This window comes from Dromiciops gliroides, chromosome 1 (genome assembly GCF_019393635.1).
Source record: "Dromiciops gliroides isolate mDroGli1 chromosome 1, mDroGli1.pri, whole genome shotgun sequence".
Taxonomy (NCBI): Eukaryota; Metazoa; Chordata; class Mammalia; order Microbiotheria; family Microbiotheriidae; genus Dromiciops; species Dromiciops gliroides.
The window spans coordinates 222861097-222883497 of NC_057861.1; the positions used below are offsets into that span (position 1 = coordinate 222861097).

A 22401-nucleotide genomic window follows, 5' to 3' on the forward strand; every position below is an offset into this window, starting at 1 on the left:
AGGTCTTTTTCCTCTCTTGTGCTCAGCCTTCATCCTTGATCCCTTTGTCCTAGACACTTTGGGCCACCTCATATTAGATGAAAACCCCTCCTACCTTCTGCTTCTTCTCTGAAGCTGCTAAACCATCGTGGAAGGTTTGGTGGGCTGGGGGTTTTTTTGTTTTTGTTTTTGTTTTTGTTCCGGAAAGAGCCTAGCAACAGGATTTCTATGTTTCTCACCAAAGAAGTTTTATTGAAGGCATTAAAAGTTTATAGCATATACAAGCCAGCAGAAAAGCACCACATAAAATGTGTTCTTTAATTATAATGAGATGGCGGCCAACCAACCCAAAGAAACCCTTTTTCATAAAGGCTCCTTTAACTTAGGAAGAGTTCAGTGTCTTTCACTCTGTTATCACCATGTATCTCTGCTTCACTCAACAAAGCATTAATAAAACTCCAAAGTGTTTAAGGTGGAGCCAAACACCCATTTGCCCTGGTCAATCTGGTTTTATGCTTTTCAGGGAATGTAGCCCTGAAACAAGTTCTGTTCCCTAGATCAATACTTTTATTACATTAAGATCTGGGGATGAAAGGGACAGGATATGTTGTGTTACTGCCTGCCAAGAGTCTGTGAAAACTATTTTCATTTTTGCTAAGAAGTAAAATATTTATATCTCCACATAGTACAGTTACTAAGAAATAAGTATATTTATAAATAGCCACACAACGAGCACATACAGAGCCACGCTGTATTCACAGACTGAAAAGAATCCTTTGGAGTTGCAAGCATCCCTGTCCAATCCCTGCAAACCCTGAGTGAACAGAGCCAAAGAGATCCATGGCCATGAACTTCAGACCATTCCAAATTCTTCAACAAACTAATAAGTAGGTGCCAATGTTGGTTCCTAACTTTGGTCACTTGTCTTGTTTCCCTTCTGTTTTCTCCATCCAGGAGAAAGACCTGTGCAGTAGAGATGACAGAACATAAGCTACTACCACATAAGGGATACCCAAGATAAATATGGACATGGTAGGGGAGCACCTAATTGCCCTTAAAAATTCAAGTCACCTGGCCCAGATGAACTATATTCTGATCCAAAAGAAGTACTGGATGTATTTGCTAAGCTATTGTCAGTGATCTTTGAAAGATTAGAAAAAAAAAAGCCAGAGAAATCCACAAGATTTACAAAAGGGCAAATGTTCAAGAAAAAGGAAGAAAACAAAATCTGAAAATTATAAGTCAATAAGATTGACTTTGGCAAGACAAGGAAAAGACTGGAGTATCCAAAGCCTGGACAAAGGCAATTTTTACCAAGGAAACTCACTTTTTAATTCAAGGTTATACCAAAATCATTGTCAGAAGGCCAGGTATCATTTGCACATCTTTATCTTGACTATGGAATATCTACCCCCTAAAAAAGTGTTTTGAGGATTTTTTATATCCAATTGGCCTAGAACTCTGGTCTCTCTTGAGAGAATGATTCGTTCAGATTAATATATTGATGTATTGAGAAATAAAATTATTCTGAAATTACAGAAATTCCCAAGTAGAGATGGAATACTACAACACAGACTTGCACCATGCCACACAACATGAAAGCTTCAGAAATGTATGCCAAAGATGGACATAAATATGCTTTGGTGGGCTAAGAACGCAAATTCTATTGAAAACCTATGGACTATAATCAAAGCTAGACTTGAAAGATCAAAAGTATCAAAAGTATGCTTTATATGCAATATGATTTTTTAAAAAAAAATGTGGCTTCACTACAAAGAATTACAGAAAACTTGTCAAAATCTTGTGATCTCACTGTCAAATTATGTAAAACTGGTGACTGCGTCCAAAGGTACCCATAATGCATCTAGTTCTTCAAAGACATACAAAATTGTCTTACAGTATGTCAATTATTTTGCCTTGTTGCAATTAATGCACACACCAGTGTAGCTAGAGATGTAAAAGATAGATAGAAACACTGGCCACAGACACTTTGGATCCAGAGATTATTTGGCCAACTTGCTCTTTTCCTCTCCCATATATATCAATAGAGCCTGGTTTGATTTTTTTAATCCAATTCTCACTTTTAAACTGACAAGGAGAGGAGAAAGCCATATTCTGGCCATAACAGCTAACCCTCGGTGCTTCAGGAGCTTGGATTACAAAGGCTATGAAATCGGAGGGGGGCGGAGAAAAACCTTAAAGGATCCTAGCCATTTTTGTCAGCCAGTCTCTCTCTACTCTTTACTGCTGAGTTAATAACAATGTGAAGGGGGGTGTAGGGGGGAGAGAAGTGTGCTGGCACCAGATACAATTACGTGACCAAAATACTATGGCCTTCAAAGTTCAGGCGGTTGTCAGTGGGATTCAGAAAGCAAGCACCAAGCAGTGGCTGAGGTTCTACCAGATGTTTTGGAAACTGAGACTTCACTGTCGGGCAGTAGCAGAAAACAGACCTAACTTTAAGAATACCCAGGTGATGATGACTCCAATTCTTCAAGAGATGGCAATATTCAAAATCCTTCTGGAAATAGTCTTAGCATTCATGGCTGTTCCACATGTGTGTCAACACATTATCATGGTCTGAATAAAAGTCCAGAGAGGGTCCTTGGGTAGATTGAATAAAGTTCTCCAATACCTTGGTTTATAGGTAAGATTGATTTTGTGTTGGCCTTCATTTAAATGACTAGAAATGAGTCCCTTGATATTCACAGTGCAATAGAATGAAGTAAAGGGGATGGTGTAAAAAAAAAAAATCCCAAACCAAAAACACATTCACTTTATTTACTAGCTCTTGTATTTTTCTGTAAATGATTCTCTTCTCTGCTCCATCACGGTAAAATGGTGAGTGTGTTGCATGATAGAGCCAAGTTAACCACAATAAAGGTAAGGATTGAATTGAAAAATTTGCGAGTTTTAACAAATGAAAAAAAAATCTACCAAGCATTCTAAGTCATAATTAGACACATTCTTCCCCTAAACTACCCACCCAAAAAAGTAGTGTTAGTTCAGGGCTCAGTCATGTTACATTTTAAGTTCAATAGAATGTAGATGCATAGTTCTGTCTATACTTGAAAATAAACACTCTCTCTTTTGGAGGGGGAGAGGGGAGAGTGGTGATAGGACTTTCCCCCTCTTTTTTTCAATTAACAAGCATTTATTTTCTCTCTACAACATTCCCATCCTCAATTTTAAAAGGTGGGGAAGGGGCAGCTAGGTGGAGCAGTGGATAGAGCACCAGCCCTGGAGTCAGGAGGACCTGAGTTCAAATCCGACCTTAGACACTTAACACTTACTAGCTCTGTGACCCTGGGCAAGTCACTTGGCCCCAATTACCTTACACACACACACACACACACACACACACACACACACACACACACACACACACAGGTGGGGAAACCCCTTCATAACAAGTATGGATGGTCCAGCAACACAAATTCCCAAACTGTCATAGTAGGAGGTGGCTGCCATACTTTATCTTCAGTCCTCTGGAATCATGGTTTATCTTTACAATGATAAGAATTTTAAAGTCTTTCAAAGTTGTTTTTCTTTACAATTCTGTTCCAGTTAAACATACTATCTCTTGCATCTTTCTCACACGTATGTGAGATAGTTAAGGGAAATATTTTAGTTGTGTCTATATTCAGGATCAGCCTCATTGCCCAAAAGTCCTTTATGACTAGATTGTGAAACCAAATGGCCTTAAGACTAATATGACATTTCTCCCTTAAATAACTCAGTCTTTTTTGTTTTATTTGCGTGGTTTTTGTTGTTGTTAGATGTCAGTAGTATTGCTCTCTAAATCTCTTGAAAGATGTTGGAAGTGCATTTCGATATTTCTGGATCATTTTTCTACCTCGTCACCTTCCTTCTTTATCTCCTCATTTGTGTTTCCTCCAAGTACTCAAAGTAAATGAGAATCTCTCACTTTCATTTAATTATTAACATTTTTGTATTATTTCTTGTTGAGGGGGCATTTCACATCCCATCAACTCAATGGACTTTGGCCCACAGAGTCAGAGAGTAACAGAATATAAGAGCAAGAAGGAACCTTAGGAATCATATAGTCATTCCCCTTCATTTTACAGGTGAAGAAATTGAAACCCATGTATAAGTGGAGAACTGACTTGGTCTCAGGTTTTTTATCTGCAAATAGGGCAACAGACTATGTCAATAAATATGAATGGATTAATAGGGTAAGTGTTGGCTTGTTTTGTGACCAAATATTTATTGGACAATGGCCAAAAATAAGAAATTGTTATTTATCTTGAATGCTGAGTTTTGGGCAAAGACTTTGATATTTTGATGGATTCATGAGCTCATCAATGTGTGTTTTCCTTCCAGTGATTTAGTTTGCCACCCATCTATATCTGCCCATCCTGTGTGACTCTAAACATCCCCAAAAGAATCCATCAAATATGCTAACAGTCTTCCTCTATTTCACATGGATCCCAGTGGAGTTCACCAGCTGTCCATCAGTTATCCTTTGTTCTTGCCATGTGTCCAGCTTATCATTTCTGTTCTCAAATTTTCTGATGCCATCTTTTGTGGCACTTCTCCACTCAATTTGTTAGGAATCTTTCTTCAGCTCTCTTGACTTTGCATGGATCCCAATGGAACACATGGTGGGGGCATAGGTTATTCCTTGCTCTCCTCAAATGCTAGCTATTATATGACCAATCTCTTATTTTCCATTCATTCACCTCTCTAATGACAACATTTGTACTGCTTCTCTGTCACAGATTTGTGCCAGAGAAGATAATTTGTGATGCATTGCAACCTGCTCACACCCACCATGTGCCTCTCCATTGCCCTTTGGATGACCCTCAACTTTAATTCTTTAGAGACTCTGGTATTCCATGACTCACAGCTACACAGCATCACCGGAAGTATAATGTTGTTTAAAAGATGGGGCTTTGTTTCAGGGAGACCCTTGGGGTCATTAAAAGCACTACATAGTTTCCTGAAGGCAATCCAGTCTGCTTTCTTCCTCCTGTTCAGTGTTGGGTCCAGTCTGTCATCCCTCCATAGAATCTGTCCAAGATACCTCTCCTGATGAATGAGGTCTATGAGCTATCCATCCAACTGCATGTCATAGTCTAGAAGACAATATGGATTCTCTTTTTGAGGGAAAAATGGCTTTAATTAGTGGAAAATGAGAAGACTGGACAATTTGGAGAAAATTTTGAAGGGGAGTTCTGGATACTTTCAAAGGCTTTGAGGTCAATGGTACTGGTTCCTTATATCTAAATTTACTTCACAACTCATAGTTATCCTTTCTTTGATACAAACAAGCTACTATTGCTACTTCTAATGTATTAGAAACAAAGTGACTTTTATAGCTTTATTTATATTTGTTAGAGTTTTATTTGACAAATAAAAAAAGAGGAAGAAAAAAAGAACAGAAAAGAAGAGATTTTACTAAGTAATTAAGAAAGAGAAACTAAAGAGGGACACCCAAAAAAGAGAGAATGGACTATGAAATGGAAGGACTGGGAAAAGTCCGATAGCAGGATTCAATTTCCCTTGTTGAAGAAAAAAAAAAATGCAGTGATGAGGATGAAATCAGATCAAAGAATTTGATCCAAGTGGTGTCTGCCTAAGACAATTTGGTCATTTGGGTGGTAAATTGTCCTTGAGGTAGGAGGAGAAGGGATAAAGAAGTATTCATAGAATCATTGAGTTTTTGAATCTTAAAGGGCCACAGAGGCCCACTACTACAAGAATTCCTTCTAAAATATCCCTGGTCACTCAGCCTCAGCATGGTATACTAAGTGGCAATATGACAGCATTTAGAAAAAAAAAACACAACAATTCTAGAATTCAGAAAACCTTGGTTTAAGTCCCTGTTTTCCCAATAATAGTATGGCCATGAGTAAGTCACATAACTTCAATTTCATTAGTTGTAAAATGAAAGATGAGATGATCCCAGTTCTAAAATTTGATATTTTCATTATTCTCTAATTATATATAGTAACAAGGAACTTCCTTTTTTGCGGGGTGATGAGGGTTAAGTGACTTGCCCAGGGTCACACAGCTAGTAAAGAAGGGGGCAGCTAGGTGGCACAGTGGATAAAGCACCAGCCCTGGATTCAGGAGGACCTGAGTTCAAATCCAGCTTCAGACACTTGACACTAGCTGCATGACCCCGGATGAGTCACTTAACCCTCATTGCCCTGTGCAAAAAAAAAAGGGAGGGGGGTGAGGATTTTTTCCAATTTGTTATTTTATTTATTATTTTAAACATTCTTTTTTTTTTTATAATTGTGAGTTCTGAATTCTCTGACCCTCCAGCCTTTCCTCCACCCATTGAGAAGGAAGATAGTATACTATCAACTATATATATATATAAAGTTATGCAAAGCATATTTTCAGATTAGCCATGTTGTTAAAAAAAAAAAAAGAAAGAAACAAAGTGAACAAAGTATGATTCAATCTGCATTCGGAGTTCAGCAGTTCTCTCTGGAGATGGACAGTATTTTTCATCATGGGTTCTTTGGAATTATCTTGGATCATTGTCTTGGTCAGAGTAGCTAAGTCTTTCACAGTTGTTCATCCTTACAAAATTGTTGTTACTATTGTATACAATGTTCTCTTGGCTCTGCTCACTTCACTTTTCATGAGTTCATAGGAGTCTTCCCAGGTTTTTCTGAAGTCATCCTGTTGATCATTTCTTAAGCACAATAGTACTTCATCACAATTATATACTATTATGTTCAACCATTCCCTAATTTATGGGCATCCTCTCAAATTCTAATTCTTTGCTACCACATACCCACAAAAAAGTTTCTATAAGTGTGTTTGTACAAATAGATCCTTTCCCCTTTTCTTTGATCTCTTTGAGATATAGATGTAGTAGTGGTATTGCTGCTGAGTCAAATGGTATGCACAGTTTTATAGCCCTTTGGGCAGAGTTCCAAAATGTTCTTCAGAATGGTTAGACAAATTCAAAATTCTACCAATAATGTATTAGTGTACCAAATTTTTCCACATCCCTTCTAGCATTTATCACTTTCCTTTTCTGTCATGTTAGCTAAACTGATAGGTATGAGGTCGTACTTCAGAATTATTTTAATTTGCATTTCTCTAATCACTAGTGACTTAAGAGTGTTTTCATGTGACTACTGATAACTTTGATTTCTCCTCTTGAAAACTGCTTGTTTGGGGGCAGCTAGATGGCAAATGCATAAAGTATTGGTCCTGGATTCAGGAGAACCTGAGTTCAAATCTGGCCTCAGATACTAGGCACTTACTAGCTGTGTGACCCTGGGCAAGTCATTTAGCCCTCATTGCCCAGCAAAACAAAAACAAGAAACAGAAACAGAAAAAAAGAAAAAGAAAACTGCCTGTTCATATCCTTTGACCATTTGTCAATTGGAGAATTGCTCTTATTTTTATAAATTTGGCTCAGTTTCCTATTTATTTGAGAAAGTAGGCCTTTATCAGATAAATTTGCTGTAAATTTCCCCCCAGTTTCCTGTTCTCCTAATTTTTGGCTGCATTGGTTTTATTTGTGCAAAACCTTTTTAATTTCACATAATCAAAATTATCTATTTTACTGCCTGTGAGCCTAACTATCTCTTGTTTTGTCATAAACTCATCCCTTATCCACAGATCTGACAAGTAAAATTTTTCCATGAAAGGAGCTTACTTCTTCAGGAAGCAGCCAGTTATACAATTGGATAATTCTAGCAGCAAAGTTCTTTTCAATATCAAGTATCAATTATTCCCCCCACCTTTCACCTACTATATAATAGAGTTATAGAAGATGAAAAGTATATGAGACCTTAGTTATCATATAGTCTCATTCTCTTATTGTACAGTTTAGGAAATTTAGGTCTAGATAAATTCCTTTCAAGTCTCTATACAACCAATTAGTGACAGAAACAGGACTAATAATAATGACAACAATAATTACAGCTAGAATTTATATAGCATTTTAAAGTCTGCAAAGTGTTTTACAAATATGATCTCATTACATCTTTCGGACAATCCTGGGAATGGTAGGTACTATTATTATCCTCATTTTACAGATGAGGAAACTGAGGTAAGCAGAGGTTAAGTGACTAGTCTACAGTCCCACAGTTATTGTCTAAGTCTAGATTTGAACGCAGGTATTCTTGATTCTAGGTTCTGCTCTCTATCTACTATACAGCTTAGCTCCAAAGTCACCTAATTCATAGCCCAGGTCTCTTTCCACAATGTACTTTGTCTTCTCCTTCCTCTATAGGACCACATACCAAATGTTTGATAAAAAAAAATAATCAGGCATCCCCTTAACCTAAACATCCCTGGGTCCTTCATTGGAACCACAATTCTTCCTGTGGGATGATTTTCAATGACCTCAACATCTTGGATGCTTAAGTTGTGACTATCCCACTTAAAATGTAACAACCAAAAGTAAATTTAATATCCAACAAAAAAAGCCTGAACATCACAGAATACAGTTGGACTTTTTCATCTAAGCATAATGATTTGTAAGAGGGTATTTTAATAGATTTTTATTGCAATCTTTTATTTTTATATCATCTACATCCCCCCATATGCCTTTCCCATCCCAGAAAGTCCTATCTTATAACAAATAATAAAAGAAAAAAGAGGAAAAGAGAAAATCCATCAAAACTGATCAATACATTAAAAGCCCTGACACTCTAGTAATGTTACACATCTGTGGATCACTCACTACTCCCACTACAAAGGAGATGAAGGGGAATATTTTCTCATATTTTTACTTTAGGACTGAACTTGTTCTTTCTATTCTGCATTATTCATTTTCAATGTTTTACAGTAGTTATTACCATTTACATTGTTGTAGTCATTGTTTTTATTGTTCTCCTTACTCTCTTTGCTTCACTTTATATCAGTCCAAATCAGTCTTCCCATGCTTCTTTCTACTCATCATTTCTGTTTGTTTGGTTGGTTTTTTTGTGGGGCATTGAGGGTTAAGTGACTTGCCCAGGGTCACACAGCTAATAAGTATCAAGTGTCTGAGGCCGGATTTGAACTCAGGTCCTCCTGAATCCAGGGCCGGTGCTTTATCCACAGCACCACCTAGCTGCCCCTCTATGTTTCAACTTTTTTTGTAGTGACTTCCTTGAAGTATATGCCTGGCATTATAATCTCTAGGTCACAGGATATGAACATTTTAGCCACTTAATTTGCATGATTCCAAATTGCTTTTTAGAATGATTGTACTAATTCACAGTTCCACCAACAATGCATTAGAGTGTCTATCTTTCCACATCTCCTGTGAGGGATGTTTTTAAGTCAATATTCATAATTCAGGGAGTATATATAATTTACTAAAGCTCTCATGGATAAAAAATATTTAAAGCATATCTTGCTAACTTTACACCTTTGGGCACTAAGGGCAGAAGGCCTTTTTTTATGTTTGTCATTAGGGGAAGGGATAAAGACGGATTTTGGAGGGGGGGTGTGATGTTTCTTTTTCTACTTAGATCAACGATAGCTTTTACTTCAGAAGGAATTTGATCACCTGAATCCATTCTGGAACCTCTCTTGAAAGGTAAGATTGCTCTGTTCTCAACAAGGTCTTTATGAGTTTACCGGGGCCAAGTGATTTGACAAGGTGGCTTAAATTTCTGTTTTCACTAAATACCCCCTTTGAAACATTATTTAGACGTGTCTCAGACAATAATAAACAAATTGTTTAGGCATTATCCATCAACACACCTCTACCAAGCTCTACTCAGATGCCTCTTTGCAGTAAGCATGTGACTCTGAATCTTTAAAGACATATTCTATACATCATAATCACTGTTTCTCACCAAAATGAAATGCTTTTGGTCAAGTGCTAGTGATGGATTGTGACTCTGCCTGAAAACTAGTCTCACTAAATTGGGAAAGGAATGCCACTAGAAGATTGTCCAACAGGTGATAAACTTTATTTTGTCATAGGAACTCATAAATGCCATCCACTTAGATGTAGAATGGGGGATAGCTCATAAGTCATAGATATAGAGTTATTAGGGCCCTTAGAAGTCATCTAATCAGGGGGCAGTTAGATGGCGCAGTGGATAAAGCACCGGCCTTGGAATCAGGAAGACCTGAGTTCAAATCTAAGCTCAGACGCTTGACACTTACTAGCTTTGTGACCCTGGGCAAGTCACTAAACCCCCATTGCCCTTCTAAATAAAGTCATCTAATTAAACCTCCTTATTTTACAGATGATCAAACTATGTCGTAAAGAGGTCGATTGATTAACCTTAAGTCACACGGGTTTTAAGTGGTGAAACCAGAATTGGAACCTAGTTTTTCTAACTCAAGATCCATTATCCATTCCACTGCCTGCACCATGTGCATGCCTATGAAATCTTATATGTATATTTGATATACTTAAGTATTACCAATCTAATCCTGTGGTATTTGTGGGCATTATTCACATTTGCTCAATATTTACTCCCCCTGAAAAAACCTGATGTGTTCTCAATGGCTTCATTTGAAAAGGACCCCAAATCAGGGACTCTTCATAAGTACAATAAGGCTCTAAAAATTCCTTAAGATCTTTGTAACAAAGTTCTGGAAAGTCACTCTTCCCTAAGCCATGACCCCAACTCCACAGGCTGTATCTGTAATTAAAGAACTCCAGTGCCTCCCCTCCTATGACTTTCTATGGTTCTGTCCTTGGTTGGTGAGGAATGCACAGTGAAATGTAGTCTACCGTGAGTCTGAAATGGGAATGGGAAAAAGAACAACAAAGAGATGAGAATGAGGGAAACAAAACACAGGAACAGGAAACATTATGGCTATCTCGTCTTCCAGATGGTCCTGTGATTCCCCAAAGTCCCTCTTCCACACGGGGTAAATGAGTCTGACCAAATTCCCTTTAGAGCTCCAAAGGCCGTCTGATGCAACCCTCAGTTCCTAAGAAAAGAAGTAGTCCTTTCTCTAACAGTGATATCCTGAAATTGATTCATTGCTAGGATTCTTTTATATAGGGCAAACTGTTTGCTTGTTGCCCAAATAGTAGATTAAATGAAACTTTTCTTGGCAAACAACCAGGTTAATTTTTCTTTCACTGTTTAGTGTGTACACAGAGGCTGAATTTCATCTACTTTCATCAATAACCAAATGTCTTTTGTTAAGTGACACTTTATAATATTGTTTTAACCATTTTTTTTTTTACGAGAAAACTGAAAGCAAGGCAATTAGCCAGAAATCACATAGGAAGCCAGTGGTAAAGCCAGAATGTAAAACAAAGGTTTCAAGATCACCAAGCCATAGTTTCCTCCTGTGCCTGCAGAACAACGTGTTTTATCATGTTGCCTTTGCATTCAAAGCAATTTTAGTCCTTAGCAAGTGTAAAAAAAAAAAAAAAAAGAGAAAACCTGAGCAACACTAATGAATTTTATTAGCCAATTTGGATCCTTCCAGTGGTAGAGATGGAAAGAGCTAGTTGAATTCCAGGCAGCATTTTCATCATCTCTCCTAACAGATCTGGCTGAATTTCATGAGCCTTATAATGAATGACTGGTTTAGCAGCCATCCCGATCCTGTTTCCTAACTGAGAAGAATGCTGAGATAAGAAGAGGGAGATACTGAATATCACCATTGACCAGATGTTCTCCATTTCCACTGAGGACCAAACAAGAAGAAATGGACTGGGGTTAATGTTTCAGCTGATTGGATTGAGGAGAGAAGCAAGAGAATTTCCTGACCCTGGAATAGTTCAATGATGGAGTTTTTCTTCTCTGATAGTATTTTAAAACAGCAAACATTCTTAAGTATCTACAGAGCCATTACTAGGGTGGGGTGACCTGGGTTTTGCCCCAGGAGCCAACACTTAGGCAGTGCTTCCTCCTCAGGGATGTCCTGGGACCATCTCCATTCCTCACAGTCCTCTGCCAGTCCATATCACCACAGGATTTTGGGAGAGAGCACCAGGACAGGGTTAATAAATCAAAAGCTAATGAAGTAGGGAGCCGCTAGGTGGCACAGTGGATAAGGCACCAGTCCTAGATTCAAGAGGACCTGAGTTCAAATCTGACCTCAGACACTTGACACTTCCTAAATGTGTGACCCTGGGCAAGTCTCTTAACCCTCATTGCCCTGAAAAAAAAAAAAAAGCTAATGAAGTAGAATGTGGGTGAAAAGAGGGAAGGGCACAACTGTACTCATGATCAGACTGTCTCTACTAAGGCCTACTTGTAACACCACCATCACTATACACTCCCTCACTCCCCAAAATTGAATTTATCCAAAGTGGCAGCTAAGTGGTATAGTGGATAGAGTGCTTGACTTGGAGTCAGGAAGACCTGAGTTCAATCTTCAAAGCCTCAGTGACTTACTAACTGTGTGACCCTGGGCAAGTCACTTAACCTCTGTCTGCCTCAGTTTCCTCAGCTATAAAATGTGGATAATAACAGCACCTACCTTCCAGGGTTATTGTGAGGATAAAAATGAGACATCTGTAAAGCTCTTTGTAAACCTTAAAGTGCTGTGTAAATGCTATCTGTTATTATTGAATGCCAGGATTTCTGGGCCTAAAAGCAGAGACAGTGGTCTTATAACTTATAATCTCTTCTATCTTTCTAAAAATCTATTATTATGTCTTTAGCTGGTTTGTAGCCATAGGCTAGTAGTCATTTGCCTTCTTAATAATAAACTGTTCTCTCCCTGGGTCACTTTACTTAATTGCCTTTTTTTTTAAAAAATCCCTTTGTATGTACAATTAGGAGATAGATGGCAAGGTTATAATTATCAAAAGCTCCAATAGATCTAGCAGCCCTATTAGAACAATGTCCTCATATACTAGATTTTAGAAAAAGAAAAGCCCATAGAAGGAATGCCTGAGGGTAGAGTAGCCAAGAGGGGCCAATGAAAACAGACTATAAGAAGCTTCCAGCTATCTGGGAACAAAGGACCATCCCTGGGCATGGTGAGCAAGAGTGAATTTGTCTGCCTCATAATAGCTTAAGAGGGTGATGTGTCCTCACGTGGAGGCTTCTTTCAGCAGAGCGTCACTGTGAATCACAAGATCCATTAATGGACGCTTGTGGAGAGAATAAACAAAGATATCACACTATGAGACATTCGCCAAAGTGGGCTCCGAGGGATGCTGCCCTCCAGCCAGACTCCAAGCATCAAGAAGCTCAGCATCAGCCCTGCCTGGACTTCACAGATCAAAGATTTTTTTTTTCAAAAGGAAGTTCTGAATTTGACAGGATTTTCCTGGACATGTTCAAAACAGGAATCACATGAGAGTCCAGAAGTAACAGTCTCCCATGCATGCAACTCTAATTACAAGAAGGTCAGGTACACACAGGACATATACATAGGAACAGGCAGATTCCACAGGGGCACCAAGAAAGAAAAAACATAAATTAAAAAAAAAAAGATCCTCCAGCTCAACAATTCTCAAAGCCTGTGGCAGAGTCCAAGCAAAAGTAAGGAAAGGGGAAGGGGGGAGGAGGGGAAGGGCAGAAGTAATTCCCTGTGCTCAAAGGAAGCAAATTAATTCCTTGACATTCATATCGCTACTTTTGACACCTTGATAGAAAGAATCTGTTTGAGCATTTGAAAGGCCTCCCCTCTCCACCACCACCACCAGGAAAGGAGAAAAGGGAGCAGAAGAGTTCAAAGTGAATAATTACCTGTTATTGATGTATTATATTTAAAGACTCTGGCTGAGGATTAAAGCCAATCCCGGGGCTGTTAACAGCCCGCTGTAAACAAGTAATGAATCAGAGAGAGCAGAAGGGGGGGAAAAACTGAGGGATTTCCCCCATTCATCTTGGAGGTCTCAGTCAGGTCAGACAAAATGCACCACAGGTACATTACAATAAAGCACCTTCTTGGATACCAGAACAATGCATTGACTTCTGCTGTAGTTCTGTTTCCTGGCACTGAATTCTGCCATACTTTCACCATAGAATGGATAGACCCACTTCTTACTTTCCTTTTCCAAGACTTCAGTAGGAAAAAAAAACAGTAAGATGTTCTCACTTTGGACTGTTTCTGCATGGTGAATGAAGACGGCCCTATCTATCCCTTGTTCCCTCAGCTTCCAATTCCTTTTTCCCACTTGCCTGTCTGCCCTATGGAGAAAATTTGGGCAGTCCTGAAAATCCAACAAAGACCATGTAGCTTCCTTTGCCCTCTTTGCCTCCTATCCCTGGACTTGATGATCCAGTGTTTTTGTTTCCCCATCTGTGGTATCTGATTCTGTGATCTCTCAGCTGAGGCCTATTATTCTAATAAAAAACACTTCCAGGAAATTGGTCCAAGACAGATTTAATTTGATGTGGAAAAAAAATTCCAAATGTACAATATGTCCATCGGAAATTGTGACCGGCTTCAGCTTTCAAGTCCCCAGATCTGAAGATGACACAGTGCTTTGTAGGAAATGGAGAGGAATAATGAATTGGGGAGGGGGAGGCCTCAGGAAGAGGAGGGAGTTGGATTTTGTTTGTTTTGCTTTGCTTTGCTTTGTTTTTCGTTTTTATGATGAAGCAGAAATGTCCTTCCACTGAGGACAAGACAAATTTTGGCCAACAGAATGACCATGATTTTGAACAAACTATGCCAGCAAAGCCCTAATTCCATGAGGTCAACAAATAGCCTGGAAAACACTGCTACCCACAGCCACACATATCTCAAGAAGCTTCTCTGTTTCCAAGTCAGGTCAAGGAAGGATTTGGATTTGGATTCCGGAAACCTGAGTTCAAATCTTCATTCTGCTACTTCTTATACGACTTGGGCAAGTCATCTTGCCACTCTGTGTCCAAGTGTCCTCTAGGACATCAGGAGGGTAGGACTAAATGATCTCCATGATTCTTTCCCCACAGAAAATATCCCTGAGGAGCATGGGCCATAGGAAGTCGAAGAGGTTCCAGATTCATATTCCTAAAACACTTTCACCTTCTGGTACAAAACCTCAAAGATTTATTGCCTATAGGTCTAAACTCCTTCATCTGGCATGCAATCCTCTCCAATCCTCTGCCTTAACCCATCTAATAAACTTAAACTTCTACAACTCTGCTACACCAAGCTTTAAAATCCTGCCTCCTATGCCCCCCCCAGCTCCACCTTATACACACTAAAATAGCTTCTCTCCTACTTCTCAGCTATCCATTCTTCAATATTCACCTCACATCCCACCTCCTCTATGAAGCCTGCCCTGACAATTCCAGCCAACAATAATTTCTCCCCCCTCTGAATTCTTATAGTCCCTTGTAATGCTACCTTTTCATCAATGTTTTTCATTTTCAGCCTTAAATTATAAACCATTTCATGAGTACGGCTCTATCTCATGGCTTCCTTTATGTCCCAACTAAAATCCTACCTTCTACAGGAAGTCTTTCCTGATGATCCCTTTAATTCTAGTGCCTATTGATTATTTCCAATTTATTCTGTATATGGATTGTAACTGGCAGTTTTCATGTCATCTCCCCATTTGACTATGAGCTCACTGAGAACAGGAACGTTTACCTGTCTTTGTATCTCCAGCACTTAGCACAGTGTGTGGCGCATAGTAGGTAGTAGATTGTAAGTTAAATAAAGGCAGAAACCATGTCCATTACTTCTATTTGATCCCCATAGAGCGTAGACTAGTGCTTTGCATGTTGTAAAAGGCCAATCAATTCATTAATTGATTGCAGGGCTGATCTTGGTTTTCAAATCTACTTCAAGTTGACTGAGTTTAACAAGTTACATTAATTTTAAATTAAAACTATTTATTGTCATGTGAAAAAAAATGTTCTAAATCACTAGTGATCAGAGAAATACAAATTAAAATAACCTTGAGATAACATTTTACACCTATCAGATCAGCTAAAACAATTGCAAAGAAAAGTGACAAATGTTGGAAAGGATGTGGAAAAATTGGGATGTATGCATTCTTGGTGGAATTGTGAATTGATCCTAACATTTTGAAGAGCAGTCTGGATTTTATGTCCAAAGATTTCTTAAACTGCCTATATCCTTTGACCCAGCAATACCACTCCTGGTCTATTTCCAAAGATGATTAGGGAGAAAGAAAAAGAAAGTATGTGTTCTAAAATATTTATAGCAGCTCTCTTTCAAGTGGCAAAGAACTGGAAATTGCAGGGATGCCCATTAATTGGGGAATAGCTGAACAAGCTGTGGTATGTGATTGTGATAGAATACTATTGTCCTATAAGAAATGATGAGCTCAGGGGCAGCTAGGTGGCGCAGTGGATGGAGCACCGGCCCTGGATTCAGGAGGACCTGAGTTCAGATCTGGCCTCAGACACTTGACACTTACTAGCTGTGTGACCCTGGGCAAGTCACTTGACCCCAATTGCCCCACAAAAAAAAAAAAAAAGAAATGATGAGCTCAATAATCTTAGAAAAACACAGATAAACTTGCATGAAATAATGAAGTGAAACTAGTTGAACCAAGAGAACATTGTATACAGTAACAGCAATATTCTTTTAAGCATTACTTTGAGTGAATAAGCCATTTTGACTACTACAAATAAATATCCAAATTAACTATAAACTCTTTTACCTTTTAGCAAACCATAAACCTCTGGCTGACACTCAAGCTATCTCATGTTTAGACTAAGTAGGACTCACCTGTGCAATGTGTAACAGTAACTCCCTTCTAGAGGAAAAAGGAGGGTGGAAATGTGTTCTGACACATTTACACAGAATAGTACACATAATCAAATCTTTATGAGAAGATAAGAATGATTTTTTTTAATTTTGTTTTGAATTCTTGGATCAATAATAATAAAGTAAAGTAGAAAGAGCCCTGCATTTGTAAATAAAAGTCAGAAAATCTGGATTCAATTCCTGACTCATACTTACTTATTACCTGGGTAACCTTGGGCAGCTTATACCCCAAGCTGCTAGATAATATAGTGGATAGAGCGCTAAGCCCAGAGTCAGGAAGACCTGAGTTTAAATCTGAACTCAAAAACTTACTAACTGTGTGAACCTGGCCAAGTCACTTAACCTCTGTCTACCTCAATTTCCTCAACTGTAAAAAAGGGATAATAATAGCACCTACCTTCCAGGGTTGCTGTGAGGACCAAATGAGATAATATTTGTAAAGCACTTAGCACAGAGCCTATCACATAGTAGGTGCTATATAAAATGTTAATTCTCTTCTGCTTCTAACCTTGGGCAAGATGATTCTCTTCTAACTCTAAAATCCTATTTACATTACTAAAACACTTTGAGGTTTTTAAAGCACTATTCTGACAACACCCTATCAGTATTATTAGCCTTATTTTACAAATTAGGAGACTGAGGCTTAAAGAGATTGTGATATGCTTATGCTAACAGAGCTAATCATATCAGAGCCATGATTTGAAATCAGGCCTCTGACAACAATTCCAATTCTCTATCAATCACTCTACCTCCTTCCCTCAGTTTTACAAAGTGCTGGCTATAATATGGCTTGAAAATGCCCAGCCCTCCTGGGAAGACTTACATTAACTGATGCAAAGTAAAGTGAGCAGAACCAGGAGATCATTTTACACAGTAATAGCAATATTGTAACAATGATCAACTGTGAAAGATTTACATACACTGATCAAGACAATGATTCATGACAATTCCAAAGCACTCATGATAAAAAGAAATACTCTCTACTCCTAGAGAGAGAACTGACTGATGCACTGAGTTCAGATTGAAGTATATTTTTTCACTTTATGTTTGTTTCTTCTTCTTCTTCTTCCTCTTCTTCCTCCTCTTCTTCTTCTTTTTCCTCCTCCTCCTTCTCCTTCTTCTTCTTCCTCTTCCTCCTGTTTTTGCAACATGGCTAATATGGAAACAAATTATATATTGCTTGCTTTTTCAATGGGTGAGGGAGGGCCAGGAGGAAGAAAGAGAATTTGGAACTCAAAATGTAAAAGAAAAAAGTGATTGTTAAAAATAAATATTTTTAAAAGAAATTTCAAGATCATTTCAATTCCTTTAAAATATCTCTGGGGTTGCAACTAGGTGGTGCAGTGGACAAAGCACTGGCCCTGGATTCAGGAGGACCTGAGTTCAAATCCAGCCTCAGACACTTGACGCTTAATAGCTGTGTGACCCTGGGCAAGTCACTTAACTTAAAGGTCAAATGACAAGCAGAAAGGCATATGTAGGACTAGGGGACTAGAATTTTCCCACAGAGGCCAAGGTTGACAGAACCCAGGCATGGGCCCTGCCTAGGAGTAGAAAGGCCTGGGGCTGACCCAGTGACCTTGTCTCAAGGGCCACTTCCTAGAATGTCTAACTGCCTTGGGAAAGGGGGAAATTCAGGCATCAGCAGCAAGCTGAAAAGACCCTCTCCCACTGCTTAGCTGCTTCTCTTGAGTCATGAGACCAGGAACCCTATTTTGGGAGGGCCTATGTCCACATGCCCAAAGAGAGGCCCAGTTTCAACAACCTGAAAAATCAGAGGGGCAGCTAGGTGGCACAGTGGATAGAGCACTGGCCCTGGAGTCAGGAGTACCTGAGTTCAAATCCGGCCTCAGACACTTAACACTTACTAGCTGTGTGACCCTGGGCAAGTCACTTAACCCTAATTGCCTCACTAATAAACTAAAATAAATTTTTAAAAAAAAAATTAAAAATCAGTGGCCTGGGAGTCAGGAGGATTAGGTTCTAGTCCTTACTAGACACTAGACATTAGCTCTAAGTGTCAGTTCCCTTTTCTGTAAAATAAGAGTCAGAAAGATCGCTCCAACTCTAACAATCTGTGAGTCTATGAAAGTTGGACTGGATCCAACTCTACCATATCTCAGTCTCAGATTCAGTAACGGTTCAATAAGCCTTCATCACCTTAGACAAGAAGCTTCTTTCTAGAACCTCAGTTTCCTCCTCCATAAAATCAAGGAGTGAAATTAGATGTTTCCTAAGGCCGGCTTTGCTGACAGAGTAACCAATTCACTCCATCCCCAGAATCAGGCTGCTTGTGATGTAGAAGGCAAAAAAGGGTTAATAGAAAAACCTAAGACCCAAGCTCTAATACAGATATTAGCTCTAAAAGGGAGTTAGATCCCAGTTAATGGATAACTTATGTTAGGATCTCGTACCCATAGTGATCAACATCCATAACAGACCAGAACGGGTCAGGACAAAATAACAATAAAGGAAAAAGACAACCTATGGAAATTCTAATGAAAAATGATTATATTTTGAAACTAGCCAAGGGAATCAGAAAGAGACATGCGCAGAAAAGGCCAAATTTGTCCCCAGATTCACCTTATGACTTGTAAACCCCCAACACACACCTCCACTGAAAAAGGTACCCGCCTCGGGGGTTGGCTTGGAACTCCAAATTAGGATAAGCCCTCCCCTGAAACACCCCTAGGTGGAAAATATTATAAAGAGAAAGACAGACCCTCCTTTGTACCTCCCCAAGGTGGAGATTATTATAATGAGACTGATAATCAATTTATCCATACTATAAATATGACTGTCTTTCCTTTCCTTATTTGAGAGATACCTTTCCACTATTCTGGTTCTCTTCCTGTGGTCACCCACAATATTGCAATAAAATTTGAGGAACTGAGTCACTGAGTCTTGTAATTCTTTTGGGATGACTCATGACCAATTTGACCCCCAAATTCCATCCCACATCATTTGGATGCCAAAAATAAAGGAACAACTGACCTTATCATCTAGTTATCAGTGATAAAGTTATGGACCAGACCTATGATTTCATTCATTTAAGGAACTCCCAGCTAGCTCCCTCTACCAATACAGGTTGGCACCTTAGAGAATTGTCTAGATAGTTATCAGTAATATTTAATTTAATCATAAGACATCCAAATAGCCAGGCTCCTCAGAAATGAGCATTCTCCCCATCATCCATTTTGTGGCATCTTAGGATCTTTATCTTCCCCAATAGGGTCAGTTCTCCAAACTCCTCAGCCCAAATGAGGGTACCCTTCATATTGCATGCTCTAGTTATTGCTGTGCCTATAGCATTTGCCTTGCCAGACAGGCTTAGATGAGATCATGCATGGAAAATGCTCTTCACATTTTTAAGTCCTATGTAAGATATTAGCCCTTATGACTATTACTGCCCATATATGGAGCTTTCCCTAAGTAAGAAACAGACTTTCAACTCAGCCTAAAAGTACAATAGTATTAACAGTCATGTGTCTGACACACTCTGGAAGAGGGATACACTTTATAAAGTTGACTTCTTGTTGGTAAGCATAACAACCCTAACAAGGAAACCCAAAGTACTTAGAAGTTCAGGCTTGGTAAATTTGGCCCTGATGACTTAGAAAAGGAGAACTAGTTCCCACCCAAGGAGTGGTTTATTTATCCTACTTTATCTGAAGCCAGAACCAACAATGTTAATACTGAATAGTCCTACATGTTTCTTCCTATTTTGGCAGAGTTAAACAGCTAGCTTATTTGCAAATCTGCAAATGGAGCAAATTGCCAAATGATAATTCCATAAGATAGAGAAAATACTGAGAGACAGAAGCATGACCTGGGTATAATTAACTACGTGGATGTTGGTTTTCCTTTTTCAGTAATTCAAAAGAATTAAAACTCTATTAGTATACGTACTAAACCAGTAAATGACATCCCTTTCAAGCCTTAGTAGGCATGGTCTTCATGAGTACAGTAAAGACCTATGGAGAAAAATGCTAAAAACAAACAAACAAAATAAAAAAACATCTTTTGGAACTATAATAGGAAAAGATCTCTAATATTCAGGATTGCAACTGGTCCTGGGAGTATACATAGCATTTTGGTACTAATGGTTCCTCATTCATGAGTTTCAGTTAAGTTTTTCTGCCTTTCAAATAAAAGCTTTATTCTGCATTACTGAGAACTGCCTGCTTACAAGAGGTAAATCTGTTGGGAGCAGGGTAAGGAGAAGAGAAGAACTGTAATAGAGAAGAAATCAGCTGTTTTGCTTGTAAGATCAAAAGTACCATGCCAATCCCTTCTCTTCTACCATCTAGTTTTTAAAGAGTAAAGTGGAAATATTGAAAAGAAAAAATTACTAGAATATAGGATAGAAGGAAATGAATAATAACAATAATAACTCTGAATATGAATTTGATGAACTCACCCATAAAAAAGGAAGAGGATAAGGGGCAGCTAGGTGGCGCAGTGGATAGAGCACAGGCCCTGGAGTCAGGAGTAGCTGAGTTCAAGTCTGGCCTCAGACACTTAACACTTACTAGCTGTGTGACCCTGGGCAAGTCACTTAACCCCAATTGCCTCACTAAAAAAAAAAAAAAAAAGGAAGAGGATAGCAGAATGATTAGAAAGTATCAGAAAGCAGAATCCAACAATATGTTAACAAGAAACCCACTTGAAACACAAAATCCACAAAGAGTTAAAATAAGGTGCTGTAGCAAAATTTATTATGCTCCAACATAATAAACTAAAATAAACTTTTAAAAAGAGGGGTAGCATTGGTATTTTCAGAGATGATTGGAGTAAATATGGAAAAATAGAAAGATATAATAAAAAAATTCATTATACTTAAAAGAACTATAGAAAATGAATCAGTATTAACACCTAATAACATAGCATCTAAATACATAAATGAAAAGCTAATCAAATTGACAATAAAACTATAATAGTTAGATAACAATGCACTACTTCCAATATTAGACAGAGCTTACCAAAATATAAATAAGAAATAAATTAATAACCTGAATAGTACTTTAGAAAAATTTGAGATGATAGAGCTCTATCTGTTATTAAATAAGAATAGAAAGGAATTTACATGCTGCACAGTGGCATATATCACTTTTGCAAAAATTGAGAATGTATTGGGGTAAAGACTGAACAGAAAATGTAGCAAAGCAGAAATAATAAACACATTTCCTGATTATAATGGGGAAAATTGTATTCAACAAAGGGTTCTTGAAGAAATAATTTAAAAATAATAAGAAACTAAACAAAATAATTCTAAAGAACTGCTGGGTCAAAGAACAAATCATAGAAACAATGGAAATTTCATCAAAGGAAATCACACTAATGAGACAACATACTAAAATTTATGAGATTCAATTCAAGCAGTTCTATGAGGAAAAATTATATCTTTAAATCCTTTCATAAATAAAATAAATAATAGATCAATCAACTAGGCATAAAATTAAAAACAACAAATCAAAACTCCCCAACTAAATTTCAAAGTATAAATTCTGACAATTAAAAAGATTAATAAAATTGAAAGCAAAAAGACCGCTGAATTGATCAATAAAACTAGGAGTTTTAAAAAACCAATTAAATAGATAGTTAACTAATCTGATTTTAAAAGAGAAGAAAATCAAATTATATCAAAAATTAAAAAGGAGAACTTACAATATTTGAAGAAGAAATAAATGAAATTATCAGAAACTATTTTTCCCAATTATATGCTAACAAACATAACTTAGAGGAAATACATAAATGCTTAGAAAAAATATAACCTATTCAGATTAACAAAATAAGAACTATGTTATTTAAATAACTCAATTG

The 22401-nt window shown here is 38.0% G+C and overlaps 1 pseudogene; it reads left to right on the forward strand.

Annotated features, from left to right (window-relative positions):
- The first annotated feature begins 2308 nt into the window (after positions 1 to 2308).
- The window catches only part of LOC122747555, a 165045-nt pseudogene continuing 144952 nt past the window's right edge, over positions 2309 to 22401 (forward strand).